General features: G+C 39.2%; 1 protein-coding gene across 9 annotated transcripts in view; it reads right to left on the bottom strand.

Moving 5' to 3' along the window:
• ZNF438 (zinc finger protein 438) overlaps nt 1-22102 on the bottom strand; it is a 401908-nt gene that overhangs the window by 147526 nt on the left and 232280 nt on the right. The window contains exon 1 of one of the 9 annotated variants that reach the window (XM_072825510.1): nt 21651-22032. The exons of the other annotated variants lie outside the window; for them this stretch is intronic. The gene's annotated coding sequence lies outside the window, so the exon portion shown is untranslated. Of the gene's footprint in view, nt 1-21650; nt 22033-22102 lie in introns of those variants that run through there. 9 annotated transcript variants of the gene reach the window in all.

Raw genomic sequence — 22102 nt, 5'->3', positions numbered from 1 at the left:
CATGGAAGGAGGAAAGCTGGAGGAAGAGTGTATCAGAGAGAAGTAACAGGAGTCTGTTTTGGACATGTTAAATATGAGATGCTTATGAGACATTCCAGTGGAGCTGCAAGGAAGGCACTATCCTTAGATCCTCAGAAGAGAGCTTTAGGTTAGATAAATGGTTTTTCACCCAAGGTGATTCTGTCCTCCAGGAGACACTCGGCAATGTGTAACACATTTTTGGTTGCCACTTCTGGGACAGAGGAGGTTCTACTGGCATCTAGTAGGTAGAGACCAGAGATGCTGCTGAAAATCCTACAGTGCACAAGACAGCCCCCCTGACAAACACTGACCCTGCCTAAGATGTCGCTGAGAAGATTTATGCTAGAGAAATAAATATGGGAGACATACTCAAACAGATCAAATTTTAAACCAGAAGTGCAAGGTAAGGAAAATATGAGGAGCTCCTCTTTCAGCAGGCACAGATAAAAGTGGAGGAACCAAAACAGAATACAGGAAAGGGTCAGCCAGAATGGGAAAAGGCAACACAGGAAAGGGTGGAGGGCCAAAGACCAAGAGAAGAGTGTTCTTGAAAGGGGGCTCAACAGTAGTCCACTTCACAGAAAACAGCCAAGATGGTAAGTGACACCGGTTGGGGATAAGGTGTTTGGAAGAATGGAGGAGGTGGGCCACAGGAGTAAGACCACAGAGGCAGGTGGGAAGGCTGCTGGGCAAATGTGAGGCTGCCACGGACATCACTCAAATGTAACCAACAGGCAGGTAATTGAGCTCCTCCAGTCCTCCAGCTTTGTCAGATTAGGAGAGGGCAAAGGAATCAGGGAATTTGCAGGGGAACAATTTGAACTGAGGCAGCTGGGTTGGACAAGGAAGAACTGATGCCAAAGGGAATTCATGAAGCGGGGGGGTGATGGACTGAAGGTTTTGATGAATCATAAACATGTTTCCATATCAAATATACTCCTCTACCATGCTCTCAATTGTCCCATATTCAAATACCCTATTTCTTGATATCATTAAAGTAAATGGGATTTTTACCTTAGTCAGAAAGACCTCTTTACTATAGGAACACTGCTAACAATCCTATTTACTTTGCCACACCAGGACCAAACAGCATTTGTGGAAAAGACCATGTAATCATGAAAGATAGGCTAAATAACCCTGTCACGGGTTAAAATGCAGGCTTTTTCATTTGCTAATGATGCATCATTAAATGACTTACTTTAACCTCTCTCTGATTCTAACTCTCTTCACTCAACAGACTGTGGTAGGCATAGCAGGCACACAATGCCCTTCAAGGACATCCACATCCTAATCCCTGCAATCTGTGAATTGGTTATGTTATATGGCAATGAGGAATTAAGGCTCCTGATCAACTGACCTTAAAAGAAGGAGAGTATCCTGGAATAAACACCCAGGTGGACCCACAGGAACCACCAGGGATCTTAGAGGGAAAAGAAAGAAACGTTAAGAGTCAGAACCAAAAAGACTGCCTGAGAGACTTGACCCCCCACTGCTGGCTTTGTAGATGGAAGGAGGGCCACCAGTCACATGTTGTGGGCAGCCTCTAGAAGCTGGAAAAGACAAGAAGGAGGTCTGCCCTAAGACCTCCAGAAATGAATGCAATCCTGCGGACACTCAGTAATACCCGTTTAGGGCTTCTGATCCCCAGAACTATAGAATAATAAATCTGTGTTTAAGTCATTAAGTTTTTCTCAATTTATTACAGAACAATAGGAAACTAACACATAGGTAAATGAATCAATTTCAGAATCTGTGTAGAGTAACTAGAAAAAATAAATATGCATAAGTACTAAACAGAATGCCTAGGATACATACAGGAAACATTTAAATAGCTGCTATTAGGATTATTAGTGCTAATACTATCACAGCACCAAAACCAATGGTAGTCAAGAGAAAGAACCCTGACTCGGTTCTAGAACTTACTCAACTCTGTGACCTAAGACATCTTGGTTAACCTTAGTTACCCTATAGGGCCCGTTTCTTTCACTTATAAAACAAAATGAGGTGGCCTAGAATACACGACTCCTAAAATTTCTTCCAGCTCTAAAATTTTATGATTCAAAAACCTAATTCCTTAATGACATTCTACTCATTGCTAATTAACAGATTCAGAAAATCCTATTAAATAAAAACAGTAAGCCAAGCAGTTTTCATTTAATGTTTCAACATTTTCAATATTTTATATTGCTGAGTTACAGCCTTATAAAGTTGAGTCATGGCATAAAAATCACAGAGCTGCAAGTGAAAATATCTAAGTCATGCTGCTACTATTTAAAGGCCTCACAGTCAAACTACAATAATATCTTCTCAAGTAGCTCAAAGTATATTCCCACACATTACCTCATTTATTCTTTTTTTAATAGCTTTATTGAGACATAATTCATATACTATGCAATTAACTCTTTCACAGTAGACGATTCACTGGTTGGTATATTCGTGGAGTCATAAAACCATCACCTCAGGGAATCTCTGGATGGCTCAGTGGTTTAGCACCTGCCTTCAGTCCAGGGCGTGATCCTGGAGTCCTGGGATTGAGTCTCACATCAGGCTCCCTGCATGGAGCCTGCTTCTCCCTCTGCCTCTTTCCCTCTCTGTGTGTGTGTGTGTGTGTCTTTCACGAATAAATAAATAAAATCTTAAAAAAAAAATCACAAGCAATTTTTTCAAGCATTTTTTAAAATTTTCATTTATTTATTTATTCATGAGAGAGAGAGAGAGAGAGAGAGAGAGAGAGAGGCAGAGACACAGGCAGAGGGAGAAGCAGGCTCCATGAAGGGTGCCTGACGTGGGACTTGATCCCGGGTCTCCAGGACCACGACCTGGGCCCAAGGCAGTGCTAAACCGCTGAGCCACCCGGGCTGCCCCGCAAACAGTTTTTTAGACCATTTTAATCATTCTAAAATGAAACTCTATGCGTTAGCAGTCACTCCGCATCTCCCTTCTCCAACCCCTTCTAGTCTCTGACCTACTTTCTGTCCCTATGATTGCCCTATTCTGGACACTTTGTAAAATGGAATCATACAACATTGGGCAATTTGTGTGTCCAACTCCTAAGCATGTTTTAAGATTTGTCCACTTTGTAGTGTTAGTACTTTATTCCTTTTTCATGATGAGAAATATTCCATTGGATTGTATGAATAATATACATGTTTTGCTTATCCACTCATCAGCTGATGGACATTTGGGTTGTTTCCATGTCTTAACTATCTGGAATAATGCTGCTATGAACATTAGTATATAAATGTTTACATGGATATGTGTTTTGAGATCTCTGGGGTATGGCCCTAGGAGTGGAATTGCTAGGTAACACATGGTAACTCTATTTTTTAATCTTTTAGAGAACTGCTAAGCTGTTTTCTGAAGTGGCTGCCTCCGTTTTTCCCATCAGCAATGTATGTTTGTTCTAATTTTACCACATTCTTACCAACACTTGTTATTACCTTTCATTATAATCAAACAGTTGGTATGAAGGGCTATCTTTTGAGATTTGGACTTGTATACCCCTATGAGTAATGATGCTGAGCATATTTTCATGAGTTTATTTACAGTTTATAACTCTTCTTTGGAGAAATGTCTATTCAGGTCCTCTGCCCATTTTTTAATCGTGTTGTTCTTTTTATTACTGAGTTGTAAGAGTTCTTTATAAATTCTGGATACAAGTCCATCATCAGATAACTGATTTGCATATATGTATTTTCTTCTACTCTCTATACCTCATCCAATCTTAGTGCAGTTACTTACACTCAATAAACAAAGTCTGTGTTGCTATCCTCATTTTACCAGTAGAATTAGCATTTTACACAATTAAACAGACTTGTCAACTGGCAGACTCAAAAAAAAAACTTATAGTTATGCTCCTATTTTTATTAATTTAAAGAAGCCATATATTCATGGCAACACTGTGATAGCACACCCAGGGAGGTGCTTCATTCTACCATGATACTGCCTGTATCAATAACCAGACAGTATTATTTCCACAATTATATCAAAGATGATTCATCCATTCATTCAAAAAATAGTTATTAAGTGTTATGTGGCAGGTGTTGTGCTCAGGATGCATCAGTGAACATGACCAAATCCTTCATTAACCTTAGAATTTGGCAGTGTTATACAAAATCCCTAGTGCTAAATCAATTTCTTAATGGCAAACAGTCCAAATAAAGAAATTTATCTTAGTGCTTAAAAATCTACCCTTAACTCAGAAGAAACACTGCAGATTTTAATGCAAGGGATACCCTATTTTTCTTTTAAAAAAAAAATAAAAAAATAAAAAATAAAAAAATAAAAAAAATAAAAAAAATCCGAAGCATCAAACTTATTTTGTGGCCCAGGATAATCTTGTTTTGAGTATTGACTTTACTAGGCCATCATTTGGCTCTTATAAATTCTTTTTATAATGCAGCAATGTTTACTTTAATGACATCTGTCAAAATGAAACCAGAATAAATGAGGAAAATACTCATATTTTTACCTTTAACCAGAAAGCCTGAAGGCTCAAAGTCTATATTATAGTCAGTTCCTAACCCATGTGAATAAAAATGTTGTCATAGCTCCATTAAACATAAAAACAAAAATACAGAGTTACAAATCCAACCACCTGAAAAGGTAGTTCTAACCTTGTCTATGAAAGTATCCTTAATGCAAAGCAGAGGGACTGAATAATCCCCTGGAGACTGAAGGCCATGCACTAAATGGCCCACACAATCTACATCTCTTGGCCTTACGTTTTGTTCCTTAAAGGGTTCACACAAATGTTACATTCCAAACTATCATACACCTATTTTCCTATTTACAAAAAAGTTGGCATTTTTAATTAGTCAATAAAAGAATTTGTCAACATCTCATGGTTCATAATTAGAGCTGCATTCATTTTTTGCTGTGCAAATTCAGTAAATTTAATAACAGCCAGAGTAAAACTAACATTTGGGATGATATGCCATGCCTGCCTCACAGTTTTCAGTGTCCTCAACAGACCACTTTGTACACGGAGTCTGTGCATCCCACCACCCAGCCAGCGAGGAGCCAGCGGCTGAGGCGGCACAGGCTGAGCGTGGATGGTGTGACCTGAGCTGATCCGGGAAGGGAGGTGGCAGCACACATCAGTGCTGGGCTCTTGCACGCTGTGGGCTGAGAGGCGTGGGGTTCACGGGAGGTGTCAGGGGTTGCTTCAGGGAGTGAGAACAGGGCTCAGTGGGCAGAACACAGCGCTGCCAGCTCCCCTCGACCCTACTTCCGCCCCTACTTCTCACACTGTGGCCTCCAGGGAAGTTTTCTGAAGACTACAATCAGACTCTGACGAAAAGGTCTGTAAACCTAAATCTAGAGAAGTCTTGGCTAGGCAGACAGCAGTATGCATCACATCTGAAAGACCAATGACGACAAAAATGGGAGAATGAATAATGAAGCTGGTGAGGAGCAGAGTCAAAAACAGGAAAGGGTGCGGCAGAAACCAAGGGTCGGGGTCAGACCTTTATCCACTGGAAATAATGCCTATTGTGGACTGGGTGTGTCTGCTTAAAAGAGCAGCAGTGGGATCCTTCACCCAGAAGCATTCAATTGCTGAAATCTTCAACTCCAATACGCTACTTATGGGCTACATTCTCATACCCTTCTAGCTCTTTAAATTCCTTTCCTACCATTGCCAATCAAAACTCCACAGAACAGCCAACGTGAGCCTTCGGCACAGAACCTTCAGTAAAGTAAAACAGATCACATCACTTCTCTGATTCAAACCTTCCAATGGCTTTCCTATGACACTTGAATGAAATCCCAGATCCCACTTGCAGGCCTAAGGTATCATGGCCCTCAGGAATTCCACTCTCCTCCTCACTCACGCTCCCCAGTTACCTGGCCACTCCTCATGCAAGCTCTGGGCCAGGGCTCTTTCCTGCCATTTGCACACTCTGGGATGCTCTTCCAATTGCTGTGCCTTCCAAGTCTCCACTCAAAGGTCATCTCCTCCAAGAGCCTTTTCTTGTTCATATCACCTAAAATAGCATCTGCATCACTCTCTACCCTCTTACCCTTCATTTTTCTTCTTAACATTTTTGTGTGTGTAAATATATATATATATATATATACACACACACACACATATATATATACACACACACATATGTATATCTGTTTATTATCTACCTCCCCTCTAGAAATAAGCTCTAGCAGGGCAGGAACTTTGTTTTGATGACTGTTTTGATCTAAGGAGCCACTCCACAGAGAATAGTGTCTGGAAGATAAATGATCAACATTTATTCAATGAATAAATGAATAAATCATACCTAATCTTAACATGTTTAAGATTCCAGGTTTTCCCCATGCCCTCTCTATTCTTTTCCTGATCCATCAACCAAACTCTAGGCTTCACTTCCTGCCCTCTATACACCTAGGATCTGATCATCCAGCTTTGCCTCCTCCCTTGCCTAAAGTGAACTTTCTTGCTGGCTTGTCCTTCCTCTAAACCAGTCTGAGAACCTACTTCTCCACTCCCACACCCAGACTAGAGATCACTGCTTTCAAAGCCCCAACCAAGGGGACTGGAGCCTCTCCAAGTACATGGCCTCCCATCTCCAGTAGGCTCTTGATCACTACATCAGGCTCTTTGTGGGCTCTCCCAAATCCCACAGAATCAATTCCAAACTTCATCACTTTCTTTAAGCTTCCTCTTCTCCCCTCCACTTAGCAAATGATATCACCTCCACTCCAACAACCACTCTCTTACCTCCTTCCTGAGAGGGAGGGAGGAAGGATGCCCCTCTTCCTCCTCAAAGCTCACCTCCAACCAGGCTCCAAAACTCAAGCCACCTCTCTTCCTAAGGGATCTGATGCCATCATTTATCCACCTTCCTCTCTCAAATCTTCCACTTCTGTCTGACTCCCTCCCCCCCAACAAAATGCTTAAAGCTCTCCCATTATAAAACAAATGAACAAACAAATCTCATCTACTCCCCCAGGTATGATGGCTCTCTTTCCTGCCACTGTCCTACTTGTGCCTTCCCCTTTGCAGCCTGTGTCTTGAAAAGAGGCTTTAAGTTCATTATTTCTACCACTCCCACCAACACTCCCAATTCACTACTCAACCTTTGCAATCTGGATTTTGTGCAAACATAACTCTCCAAAATATAGATGACTTCTTACCTGAAAATTCATTCCGAATTTATAAGACCTGTCAATTTAATATTGACATTCTCAATTTTAAAATGCTTATCTCAGGGATCCCTGGGTGGCTCAGGGGTTTAGCGCCTGCCTTTGGCCCAGGGCATGATCCTGGAGTCCTGGAATCAAGTCCCACATCAGGCTCCCTGCATGGAGCCTGCTTCTCCCTCTGCCTGTGTCTCTGCCTCTCTCTCCCTCTCTCTCTGTGTCTCTCATGAATAAATGGATAAAATCTTTAAAAAAAAAAATGCTTATCTCTTGGCTTCAGTAACATTACTCTTTCTTGGTGTCCTCCTCTTTTGGACTTTTCTTCACAGGTTGCTTTGCTACTGACTGTGATCTGAGAAGAACCCCCTGCATGTGGTGTAGCAGTTAAAAGCCTGGGCTGTCTAGCTTGGACTGCCATAACAAAATACCACAAGTGGGTGGCTTAAAGAACAAAATTATTTTTCTCAGTCTGGAGGCTGGAAGTCCCAAGATCAAGATGCCTATATAGTCTGGTTCTGGTGAAAACCTTCCTCCTGAGTTACAGACAGCTGCCTTCTCACTGTATCCTCATAAGGCAGAGACCTCTGGGGTCTCTTCCTCTTCTTATAAGGACACCAGTTCTATAGGACCTATTGGATCACCCTTATGACCTCATTTAACTTCAATCACCTCCCTAAAAGCCTTATCTCCAAATATAGTCACATCAAGGATTAAGGTTTCAACATATAAATTTGGGGGGGGGGGGGATCCCTGGGTGGCTCAGCGGTTTAGCGCCTACCTTCATTCAGTCCAGGACCTGATCCTGGAGTCCTGGGATCGAATCCCGCATCAGGCTCCCTGCATGGAGCCTGCTTCTCCCTCTGCCTGTGTCTCTGCCTCTGTGTGTGTGTGTGTGTGTGTGTGTGTGTGTGTGTATCTCTCATGAATAAATAAATAAAATATTTTTTTAAATAAATAAATAAATAAATAAATAAATAAATAAATAAATAAATTGGGAGGGGGGAGAGGAATGCAATTCAGTCCATAGCAGTCAACAGCAATACACATGTGGTAAAAGCAAATGTTATATAACAATAATTGTACAAGTATAAGAACTCTTCAGCAACAAAGAAAATATTCACATGAAAATATCAAGATACAAAATTTCTATAACAATATGTAAATACGCATATGAAATAAAACGGAAATCACGAGTGATGTGCAAATAAAAGAGTTTCCTTATTTCTAAACTCTGTTAGATTATTTGAAAGACAAACAGGAAGAACATATAAGAGAATATTATTTCCTTCTTCTTTCACAGGAAGAATATATAAGAATATATAAGAATATCTTCCTTCATTCTTTCACAGGAAGAATATATAAGAGAAAAGCTTCAAGTGAAAAAAAATCACTAAGAACAACTCCAAATCTAATCTTCCATGTTTGTTTCCTGTTTTCCTTACTGCCCTCTGTATAGGCTAAACTGCAGTAACAAGACCAGGAATGTGGCAGCACAAACAAAAGAGGAGTTCACTTCTCTCTTATGTAGCCCAGACAAGTGGTCCCAGGAAGGTGGGCAGTTCTCTGCAGTCCAGAGACTGAGACTCCTTCCCTCCTATCCTGCCACTCCCCTGGGGCACTGCCCTTGCCTGTACAATGGAAGCTGGCTCACCCACACCTCATCCACAGGGCAGGGCAAAAAGAATATAACAGCATTATTTAAATACAAATGTGTTTTAGAAGGTGTACTCCTCACTTCTATCCACTAGCCAAAACTTAGATATGCGGTCTCATCTGGCTACAAGGAGCCTAAGAAATAAGAGCTAGATGCCAGTAAAATATCAGAGGTGGGAGTGCCTCCTTCCCACTCAAACATTCCTCTCCTTTTCTAAAGGGATAACCTGAAGTCCCATCCAGTTACTGGATTCAGCTCAAAGTCTAAGATCTCTGGGTGATACACAACCTCTCCAAAAGATACCAATGTGTCTCTGTCCCAGTCAGGTGACCTACAAACTACTAGATAAGTAATGCTGCTCTCTATCCCCAGCATTACAGCCAATACACAATGGAATACAAATAAGATTAATGTAATTAAGTCTTCCATTTTGAAAAGAATGGCAAATACTATTCTTACCAATGATGGAGTACTACTACATAGGAATGGCAAAGAATCCTCCACTCTACCAGGAAAGAAAATTCCTTGGTTAAAATTTAGTTCTGGGGAGGGAGCAACACTCACCTTTGTGGGACTCTATGGGAATTTGGAGTCTTCTTTGGCACCCTCCTCCACCCTGTCCTGCTCTCTCATAATCTCCCTGAGAGCCTTGCCTGGACCTGGGGTTCTCATTCCAGGGTCTGCTCTGGGGCCATCTCAGCTTTACTGGTTCTATCTAGTCCTCCACTCCTCAGGAAAAAAAAAAAAAAAAGAAAGAAAGCAAAGCAAAGCAAAGCAAAGAAAAAAAGTACAAGGGGACGGACTCTCATGTCCCTTTGTCTACTGGAGTCTGGAAGATACTTTCTTCCATTATCCTTTCTGGCAAACCATGAAGTGAACATGGGACAGTACATGCTCCAAAGAGGCAGGAACGAGCTAACAGCTTATTTCCTGGGGGGTACATGTTTGGGGGGGTCAAAGGTTGCTTTGGTTGGTTGTCAAACAACGTCAAACCATCACAGGTTTTGGCAAGCTAAACTTGTGGCATCTTTATCAACACAATTCTCTCAAAAATCTCCACAGATCTCTTTGTCTTCAGTCAGTGCCCCCAGAAAGTAACCACAACTAAAGGTTTAGTCTGGTGGTAGATACTAAGCTTGTCAATTCTGTCCTGTTATTATGACTTGACCTCTGAGGCAGATTCATTCCTCTCTCCCTTGAATTAAGGTTAGCTAAATTGAGAGCATCTCGTTCACACGGCAGGATGATAATACCACCACCACACCCCTTCACGTCCGGTCAAGCTATGTGACTTAAAATGTTCTTCCTGCCTGAGTGACTTCAGGCTCAGCCACTTGATTAGCTTCAGCCAATAAAATGTGAACAAAAGTAACATATGCTACTTCCAAGCAGCTGGTTCTGCTATGTCTCCTTTCCCTCTGAAACAGAACAGTGATGTCCCCAAAAAGCCTCTTCCTTTGGCTCAGAGTGACAGAGGATGGTGGAACAGAGCCATAGACATGTCATGAGTAAGAAATAAACTTTTGTTGTTGTTGTTGTAGGAAACTAAAACCTTCTATTTGTAACTGGAGGTTTACCTAACTAACTGACTGGTTCAAATAGGAAGATAAATCTTTTTTTTTTTTTTTTTTTTTTTAGAGGGAAGATAAATCTTAACATGATCCTTGCCTCACCTGGCTTCCACTTTTCTCTGGCCAAGAAAATCTGACAAAGGTTCCTGAAAATGAATATAACCTCTTGCTGTTTGGGAAAAAGAAAATAACTTTTCCAAGCCCCCAATACCCCCATACTACTGTCCTTTCAGTCAGTGCAGTAAGAGCATAGGCCATGGGCAACTCTAATTGCAAACTAGCCAACTGTTCTCTTACTTGACACCCTCTTTCAGCTCCTTGCTAAAGCAGCTAGCCAACTCGTGTGAGCAGGCTCACATTAGCAGTCTTTCTAACCACCTGGAGGTACAAACTGGACACACACATGGATGCCTTTCCAAGTTATCAGAAATGACAGCTCCATCAAGAGTTGTACCATTAGCATAAAAGTGGGTCACCACTTTTCCAGCTTACAACATGGTGTCTACTCTCTGCTGACCACCTACTCAGCCAGTGTCATGTATTTAAGCTATTAATTAGTGCAACACCACACTTCAGGTACCAATTTTGGCATTAAATTGAGTATGGGTACAGATGCTGTGATTAAATGATGACAAATACGGTGTCTCAAACAAGAAAGTTTATTCTCTTCCTGGAAATAGTCCAGAGACAGGCCAGTGCTTAGGGGAGGGTGAGTAGTAGTTGGTTCTGTTCCACAAGGTCATCCAGGACCTAAGCTGACAAGGGACGGCTCTGCCATCCTCATCACAGGATGTCTACCTCTGGGTTCAAGGCAGTTGTTGCTGTCTTCTAGTCAGTAGGAAGGCGAGGGTGGCATAGGGAGAGGAACAGGACAAGCACCTCATCTTTAAGAAGATAACCCAGAAGTTGCACATACCACTTTTGCTCACATTTAATTAGTCCAAACCTAATCTAATGTAGACATTTCCTATAGTCAGGGGAAGTTGGAAGCTACAGTCTCTAAGAGAGGTTCAGATACTAACAGAGAAAAGGATATCCTAAATACCGGGGAAGAATGAATAGTCTGCCATATCTCACACAACATATTCACCAGAGTCATCAGAGAATTTTTTTAGAAGTATATTTCAGATTTCAGCTTACAACCTCCACTGGCTTCCTCTTTCACTAAAGCAAAAGAACCAAAGGCCTCACAGGGCCTACAACCCCCATGCAATCTGCTCTCTCCATTACCTCTCTCTCTTCATTTCCTAATACTCTTCCCTTAAAATAAACACTAAATATATTAAAGATCTAAACTTGAAATGTAAAACTATGAAGCTAATGAAATAAAAAGTAGGATGACCTATTTGTGACCTTGGAATATTTTAAATAAAATATTTAAGATCTCAAAAGTATAAAAAATATGGGAACATCCTGGTGGAACTGAAAGAATTGACTCCATCAAAATTAAGGACTTGTTATTCAACAAAAAGCATTATAAAGTTAACAAGCAGACAGAAGATTGGAAAAATGTTTGCAACTTCTAAAAAAAAAAAGCAGCTAATATCCAGTGTATGCCAAGAATTCTTGAAGATAACAAGAAGACAGGAAATGCAATTAAAAATTTGGTAAGAGACAGCAGCAGACAATTTACAGAGAGTAAAGTTGTCAGATTAAATACAGAATGCCCCATTAAGTTTGAATTAAAGATAAGCAATAAAAAAATTTAGTATTAAGTATATCCCAACTAATGTGAGGGTATATACTTATACTAAAAACATATTTGTTGTTTATCTAATATTCAAATTTAACAAATTGTCCTGTATTTTTATTTGCTAAATCTGACAACTGAAGGTGAAATCTACATGGTTAACAAGTGAAGGAAGAGAAATTCAGCTCCACTGGTAATTAAAGTGTAAAATAAAACTATGAGATACCATTTTATACCCATTATATTAGTAGATAACTCTTGTTTTTTCCATCTTACTACAGAAGATGATTTAACTTAGAATTCTTTTTTTGATCATATCACTAGGCAATAACAACTCAACTATTCACTGAATATGCACAGAGAAAAACCACATTTCAAATCCATTATTTCATACACATAAGTAATAGCATATACATAATCCCAATAACAATATTCAGGCATTGAAGACATCTTTTTTCCTAGAAATTTTAAGTACTTATTTAGCATTAATCTACAAAATTTAAATGTTGAGGATAAAAATGTTTGAGTATCATTTAGTAATTAAACAATAGCTCTTCATAAGCAATATATTAATTTTAGTACTGGGTTGAGATTAGCTCTTAAGATTAACTATCATAGCAGGTCAGAAATATGGACTGTAAATAAATACAAGAATCAGGCTTCACATTTTCAAAGAGCTTTCATGCAAAAAATGCTTTAATCCAAATCATAAATGTAGTTTTATTACTAGATAATACTGGTCTGGAAGGCAGAGAGGTCTGGCACAAGCTGTAGGTTAAAGAAGGAAACAAGGGCTGCATATAAACATGACAATACTCATTATCTATTCTTTTTTTAAGTATTATCACCTCATTTCATATGTAAATACAGTACACAGGTTATCTTAAATAAAACTTCAATACAACAAAGAAAGTATACCAAAAATTCATTTGCCTTCTCTAAGTTCTAATATAAAAAATGCCTTGAGTTTATTTTAGCATCTCAAAGAAAAATATTTTTAAAACTAAAATACTACTGTGAGATCAATTTAGAAAAATATCTTTTTGTCAGAGTTTCAGTAAACAGTCATAAATAGCCTTTATTTCATTCTGAATAAAAATATTATAAAATAAAAATTAAACCAAAATACTTTATAAAAATGGTTCTATGATATAATTGTGGTAAGATGATTCACAGGTAAAATAATTCAGCCTACCTTATGTAAAAGACATATAATCATTAACCTTCTAAAATGTCGATAAGAATTGTTAGCTAACTTTCAAAAAGTCATCACTTCTAGATGTATCTCTAACAACAGCAAAAACAACAAAGTTTTAGATCTATAATTCAGCATCCATCAAGTCGACTTTTGGCAGGCATATGATACGACACACTCCCACAAGAGAGAAATATAGACATAAAAGTAACAGCTTTCACCATAGTGTTTAAAACATTAAAGTATTTCCATAAATAACGTATTACCTTCTTAACTATATATAAAAATAATCCTTGAAGCAGGCTGGGTCCCAAATAACATACAATCCTGTGACTGGTGGATAGAAAACAAATGATATTCACTGCATTCATTTCTTTTTTTAAAAAGTTTCAGAAGAAAAGCAAAACCAGAAGTGTGTATCAGCACAATGCTAACATAAATGTTTGACATAAATGTCAATGGAAAATAAAAGTACCTATTCTCCAACTTCAAGAAAGGAAAAGATTATTCTTTGGCTCTATTCCAAGCTGGGAACAAGTAACCACGGAACGGGTTTTAAATATGCCCCAATCTATCAATCCTTAAACTCTAGCCAACATTTCCAGTTCAGTACTCAGCTGAGGAAGTCAGCGGATCAGCAACTGCCTTGCTTCCATACCCTTGCTCCTCAATGCCAGCCAGTCCCTAAACTCCAAGCTTAAAGTTGGCCAATCCCTAAATTGTCTCACTGAAAATAAGCCAATCCTAAAACTCCATGCTTCTTCAAAACCCTATCCAAAAAAAAAAAAAAAAAAAAAAAAACCTATCCAAGTACATCTCTGCCTGTTTGGAGGATTATATTCTACAAGCATCACTCTCCCTTGCTTAGCAAGTATGAAATCCAGCTCTGTTTTAATAACATAACAGTGGTCTCTCCCCTCAATAATACTATAAATATTGTGGTTTCTTGGATATAGCATTTTCCCTCATGGAGGTAAGAAAAATACTTTGTTATGCCAATTCAGTTGTACGGAAAGTTGAAAATCTTCACCTTTTAAATATAATCCTCAATGCCCAATACACAAATGCACTAACAATGGTCTTTTCCCTCCCCTTCTCAATCCCACAATATAATTCTATCAATTGCCCACAGCGGAGGTTATTATATGAAACATTAAAATTTCCAATTACAGACCCGTAAGTAGAGACCTGGTGTTTGCCAGAAGGTGGTAGGTGGGGGATAGGTAAAAATATGTGAAGGGGAATGGAAGGTACAGGCTTCTGGGTGTGGAATGAGTAAGACCCCAGGATGAAAGGTACAGCATGAGGAATATAGTCAAGATATTGTAATAGCTTGTATGGTTACACTTGCTGTGAGCACAGCACAAGGTATAGAGTTAAGGAATCACTATGTTTGTATATCTGAAACTAATTTTAACATTCTGTGTCACCTACACTTCATTAAAACAATCTGATTTTAAAAATGGGCAGAGGAACTCAATAAACATTTTTCCAAAGAAGACATACAGATGGCCAACAGGAACATGAAAAAGTGCCTGGTATCACTAATCATTAGAGAAATGCAAACCAAAACCACAATGAGAAAGCACCTCACACCTGTTAGAATGGCCATCATCAAAAAGACAAGAGGTAACAAATGTTGGAAAGGCTATGAAGAAAAGGGAATCCTGGTGCACTATTGCTACCCATGTAAACTGATGCAGTCACTATAGAAAATAGTATGGAGATCCCTCAAAAAATAAAAATAAAACGACCATATGCCCCAGCAATCCCACTTCTGGGTATTAAAATTTTTCTTCCAATTACTGAAACTCACATCAAGAATTGAATATCATCAAATAATCTTCAAGCAAAATGATAACTCATCAAATATTTGAGTGGATATTCTTTTAGAAAGAGAAACAGCCTCAAATGTAACATAAAAGATGGCAACGGCTAAAGAGAATAAGATGGTTTCTAATTTAAAAATTAGAATGAATAGAAGTCCTATCCCAAATATAAATCCCTCTAACAGAATGGCAAAGTAAATCATGCCAAGGGGTTGCTGCGCCCAAATACACTCAAATACAGCTGACAGCCATCTCTTCACCCTGCTTTTGGACTTCGTGTGCTCAAAAATTAATTTTGCATAGCAAGTAGCACTACCTTATGCTTTATCAAAACTCAATGAAGTTTCCACTCAAGTCCAATCACAGAAGGATTACAAATACTGAATTACCGATCAATTCAAGTGATAACATGAACATCTGACTACATGTTGTAGTACTCATATTGTACAAACCAGAATGTCACCCCCAAATATGCCATTTTGACATTTTGATTATTTTGAATCAAAGAGACTTAAGAAACAGCAGGTGCAAGGACACTCTGACTCTCCTTTTTTTCATCTTGAAAATAAAAGATAAAACTCCCACGTGAAAGGTATCCTCCCTTGTACCAGGAGCAAGGAAGACATTCTTATCACCAGAGATGGGGAACTGGGAGCTGAGAAACCTGTACAAAGAAATCTTACTAAATTAATCCTTATCTCCTTAGTTACATCTTCACCATTTACGACCCCTAGCCCAAACTCCTCTGGGTCTTGTCAATTCTTCACAAATTTATTATTTCTTTGTCTAAAATGTATAAAAGCTACCTATTCTGATTACTTCTTTGGGTCTTCACTGAAGGCTCCCATGTACAAGTAAAATTTTAATAAAATTTGTCTGTTTTTCTACGGCTGATCTGTCGTGTATCAGCTTAATACTTAGGCCCAGACTAAGACCCAAAGACAAAGGAGAATTTTTCTTCCCTCACAGTGTCAAGAGACCTACTTATTTAGGTTAAGCATGGATTTGGTAAATTTATCCAGAAATTGTCAAATTTATTTATTAGAGAATATCTGGGGAGGCAGCATAGGTCAGTGGAAATAGTCAAAACTACATTATGAATTGGGTGACCTTAAGTAAGTTCCCAGTTTTCAACAGGACAGTCAGGAAGATCAAATATGGTAACTATAGTAACTAGTAACTTTAAAAACATCTTAAGCATCAAAACTTCTGAGTCCTAGATTTGCTTTTGTCTCTTGCTATAATATATATGGCAAACTATTTGATCTAAGTCTGTTTCCTCATCTGGCAAATAGTGAGGGTAATGCAGGCCCTACACATTTCATGAGGTGTTCATGAAAATCACATATAAAAATTAACATGACAGGATTTCTGAAATATATAAGCAACCACGTATAGAGATAGTTAATTCAATACATGAAGGCGATTCATACCAGCAAACCTATTACAACCCAGGATTGTATAATGCCCAAATTAAATTAGTTTTACTAAGAAAAGAAATTCATAGCTAAATACAAACCAGAAACACTAGACATATTGGCAGGCAAAAAAAAGTCAACATTGTAGCTAATAGCTACAAAAATTATTTTCCTTACAATAAATGGACCACATTACCTCAGCTCTCCAACAAACTAAAAGTTCAATGCAATCTTTTGTTTAAGTCAGCTGTTTGCTACTTACAACTACCACCTCAATCTCTAAAGCGTCAAATAAAAGCAAACAAAAAAAATTAAGGAAGAAAGGAAAATAGTTACATATTACAGGGTTTCTCAACATCAGCAGTACTGGCATTTTGAACTGGATAATTTCCTTTTTGAATTGGATAATTTTTTTATTGTTTGGGTTGCCCTGTGCCTTGTAGGATATTTAAGAGCAGTCCTGGCCTCCACCAACTACATGACAGGTGCAATGCCCTCACACATAGTTGTGACAATGAAAAATGTCTCTAGACATTTGCCAAATGTCCTCAGAATGAGGTAGGGAGGAACAGAATCATCCCCAGTGGAAATCCACTGAGCTAAATCCATAGCTCCATATATTCCATATATTCCAGTATTTATCTCATTTATCCAGAATGCAGCTTCAAACTAGCACTTTTGCAGTGTAAGAAACAAAGAAAAGAATGCTATCTCTAGGACAGTAATATCTTAAGAATTATAGTTGTGGTAGGGAATTATGGTTAAATTATTCCTTATATCAACATGCCATTTTTGCTTAATCCTCTCTGAGAATTTTCTTCTTGCATGTTCTTTTGGGATGACAACTTGGCTAATCTGTCACTAAAGCTTAGACTCCACTCATGCTTACTAATTAGTAGTCATTACTGTTTATGTGGGGAAAAGAAATCAAACCTCAAGATCTTAATTTCTAAGTAGCTATGTATCAAATGAATCAAATATAAGTGACACTTAACTGTTTACATTATTTAAATATATTCAGTTACAATGCTAAGCAGAAGTATACAAATATTCAGCTATTACTGCAAATGCACAGTGTCTATATGTGGTATATACATATATATACACACATACACACAAAATATATATACATATTTATACACATACAGACACATATATGAGTTGAAGGTAATATGCAAAAATTAAAAAAAATACACGAAATTTAAATATTAAAAAATATTTAGTGCCCACTACATGTCATCACTGGGCTAGACACATAATTTTCTACAAGAAACAATTTCTATATACTTACATTTTTGTACTCTTAACTAATAGTTTCTAAATTCACTCGTGTAAATAGAGATTCTTAAAAGAATTTGGATACATTCTCTAGGATGGTCAGTGGGGATCCTGTCTTCAAATAGGAAGACTTATTATTATGCCTGCCCTGTTGGGAGCTATCTAGCACAATTAAATCATGATCAACCTGCCCTCACTAAGCCTAAACTTAAAAAATGACAAAGCCTGAGCAATCAGCAGCTCCTTCAAGATACTTTATATCACATATGCATATCTGATATTCCTGGGAAAGCTAGCTGCAATTGTGGTATAAAGAAATACTAATCATTTCAACCCCATTAAATTTAGAGTTAGCCACAGTAGTAGATTTAAAGTTTTGTTGAACTGCAAAATGAGATGGCACATTTCTACATTTATATTTGTGGAGGGTTCCCATTTAGAGTGATGGTGGAGTTGGTTATTCATATCAACTCTCCCAAAGCTAAAAAAGCTAAACAAAATATAATTTATAAAATATATATAATTTATATATCGCAAGAAAAAAACGCTGAAATTAATCACAAAATCTAAAATGGTGTAATTTTACATAATCTTTTAATGGTTCAAACTTGAAATACTCACGTTAGGAAGTAATAAAATTGTGACAAATGTATTGATGTTAGGGTATATCCTTCAAAAGATCTACAGAAATAAGACACACGCTTTTGTGCATATTGCTCTAGTTTCTACGTTCTACAATGCTCCAAATATGAGATGTAATCTATAATTCCATCTATAACATATACCACCAGATCACCTTTCTATGACCAAAAAAAAAAAAAATATATATATATATATATATATATATCAAAGTTTAGGAGATGATCAGCAGAGAAACTGAAACTTACTCTGATGTGTGGAACTTTGGCATGACATACTTAAGTCAGTGGAAACCTGCCTAAATACCTCACACAGCCCTTCCATCACCCTCTATTATGCAAGCTGCAACATTTCAAGCCAACTCCCTTATTTCACTAGTAAACCCTGTCAACACTGACGTAATACAATTGGAAAAACTCATCACTCCACAACAATACTAAAATGTCAGAATTTATTTCATTTGGTAAAAATTATACCATTGCCAAATAAAGATAATGCAAATATAGTAAAATATGCAAGATTAGGAGTAATTCTTTTGTTGAAGAGGACTCTTGGGGAGCCTCAACTTCACTGCACAATTCCTTAGGCAATTTTTTTGTTCCTTTGACCCCTTCATGCCCCATCCCTCAAGTATATGGAGTGGAGGGGGCTTGCAGAAGACCCAAATGAAAGGATCAGCATGCAATTATGCATTTGGTCTGCTCTGGTTTTATTCCCGCAGGGTTTTCTTCAAACTCTGCTCCTCCAAGGAGACTGCTATGTTTTATTCATCTCTGAACTCCCAAAACTTAATCAAATGCCCTGCATATAAAGCCAGACTAACACCTACTACATGGCCGGCACTGGGTCAGGAAGTAGAGACAGTGAATAAAAAAGATACAGACCTCACCCTCACAGAACTTCCTGGAAGGGGGATGCCGGATATTGGCTCTGTGAACTGAATCAAAGTAATGAAAGTCCAGTCCGCACAGCCCAACTGCCTAAGTTCTTCTCCTCCATCGCCAACCAAGGCTTAGATGAGGAACAAAACAGGCTTTCTCTTCAGAAATATAAATGTTGAGTTTCCATTTCTGACCATTTCCCTGAGTTCCAAATTCATATATCCAACTGCCTTGCTCAACAAACTGACTTACAGGTAGTTACAGACATTGATTGTGTAGACTTCAGACTGCTGGGTTTTGAATCCTGGCTGGGTCACTTGCAAGCTGGGTGATTTTAGACAAGTCACAATTTTAACTTCTCCATGCCTCTGTGTTCTCATCTGCAAAATTAGAACTATAATGGCCCCTAGCACATACAACTACTATAAGGATTAAATTAATTAATACACATAAAAGTGCTTAAAACCCTTCCTAGTACAGTTTATGCCTACAAGGCACTTACTATTACTACTAGCTCTAGTATTATGGTTACTACGTCTACAAGGTATCTAAAACTGGCCTGAAACAGAATTCATGATTTTCTCACCAAACCCCTTTCTCCCTGCTCAGTCAATAGCAATATTGTTCTCCCAGTTGTTCCAGGCTAGAACCTAAGAAGTCATGACTTTTCCTTTTCCTCACATTCCAGATTAGTAAATCCACCCCAACAGCTCTACCCTCAAAAAGTGTATCAGGAATTTGACCACTTGCTATCATCTCTACAACCATTTCTCCTAAGCCAAGACAACAGCATCTGTCTTCTAGGCTCCTAGCTTCCAATTTCTGAGAACCCCCTACTCCATGACCTTACAGTTAATTCTTCAACCAACAAAACCAAAATCAGGTGCTATTTCCTTGATACAAACCTTCCCATGGTTTTCTATCACACCTAGAATAACACCTTTACTAGCCTACAAGGGCCCCCAAAGTCCAGCCTGGTCCTCCAACATCATCTGCCCCCACTTTCCCTTGCTATGATCTAAACACTCACCCTGCTAGGCCTTGGCCACCTCAGGCTAGCTTCCTCCATCAGACCATTGCTCCTGGGTTGCTCCTTGCTGTATAGGATTGTCATCTGGAGCAGGACTCTGCAGTCAGATTGCCCTAATTCGAATAGTGTCTCTGTCATCTTTCAGCTGTACAACCTTGAGCAAAGCTATCTGTGTCAGTTTCTTCTTCTCCAAAAATGGAGATATTACTACTTACCTCGTAAGGTTGGTGTAAAAATTTAGTGTTTAGAAGACTGCCTCACATATAGTAAGGTCCATCTAAGTGCTGATTGCTCTTAGGAACCTTGCCTGAAATGTTCTTAGCTCAGGCTCTTCCTCTCAACTCGAATCCATTCAGCTGTCCCCTCTTTTGGAAGGCCTTCTATGCCTGATCCTATCTAAAACAACCTGCCCCATTCCCCTGTTGTCATTCTTTTATCTTGCTTTACCTCCCTGTACTTAAATCGCTATCTTGAATAATACTATGTACTTATTCTTTGTAGCCTATTTCCCCTCTAGAAAATAAGCTCCACCAGGTTAGGGACAACCTTGTTTGCTGCTCTATTCCCAGTTCTGACTTAGAACCTGACTTCTGAATAAGCATACCTCTTATCCAGGCTAGGAGACCTATGGGAATTTCCTAATAACAATACCATACTCGGCCTTTCATTCTTACATTGTGATCTCATCTGATCCTTGAAAAAGCAACAGCATATACACTATCATCTCCCATTTTAGGTAGAAAAAGAAAATCCCAAATTTGGGTGACTTGTCTTTGGACACAAAGCTCTTAAGTGGTAGAACCAAAATCAGCACCCCTGCTTTCTAATGCTAAGGCTTCTCAAAGAAATTTCTGAATTTACAGAAATGTGATCTCTCGATCTCTAGAATAAGTACTCCCCGGGATGTGTATAATGGTCTTCCCTTCAAAGATCCTAACAAACACTTATCTCAACATTTGAGTAGTATAGTACTAACTCATCAATAACATACTAACCCTGGGCAAGCCAAAACATTCAAAGTCACAGATAACAGTCACACGTTCCAAGTCCACACAGCTACAACCTCTGAAACTCGGTGTATCGTGTTGAGTGTAATGTACTCGTTCCGGCATGCTGAACCCTTCCTCTGACAAACTCCGCCAAGGGAACCTGATAACCGTCAAGAACATAGTGATAACGGCACCAGTCGTCTCTGGACCCCTATGCCACTAAGATCGCCCATCAGACTCCAGAGTTGCCCATGACCGGACGCGTGGGTGGGTGCGTGAGGGTTGAGGAGGCAAAACTGTGAAAAAGATCCCTACCTATAGACCTTTGTTAAATGGCCATTGGCCACTGGCCACCACATCCCAGAAGAACGGAGGTCTTTCTGGGCTTTCACCTGGCACGTTTACATGTTTGTGCTACCTCGCGTGCTCTCACAATGTCCCCGTTCTTTGCAAGTGATAATGAGGCCAGAGGCTGCTTCACCTCCGTTTGACACAAAGAGGCAACTGAGGCAGCAGGTGGTTATCTTTACAACTTGCAGGATCCCAAAGGAAGCCTAGATGCGGAGTCCCTGGTGCAACCCTCCAGGCCAGACTTCACATGTCAATCCAAGCCCCTTCATCAAGGAAGGGAAAGAGGGGGGCCGCTCCCACGTGGACCTTCCCCGTTCCTCCCGGTCGGCTCGCCGGGCCCCGGCGACCAGTCCGCGCAGCGCGGCCTCGCCTCCTCGACCCCCGGGCCCGCCCGCCGCAGAGGGCGCGCTCCCGCT

The sequence above is a fragment of the Canis lupus genome, chromosome 5 (assembly GCF_048164855.1).
Source record: "Canis lupus baileyi chromosome 5, mCanLup2.hap1, whole genome shotgun sequence".
Classification (NCBI taxonomy): domain Eukaryota; kingdom Metazoa; phylum Chordata; class Mammalia; order Carnivora; family Canidae; genus Canis; species Canis lupus.
Note: the sequence above shows the minus strand (reverse complement) of the source record. Positions and strands in the feature narration are given on the sequence as shown.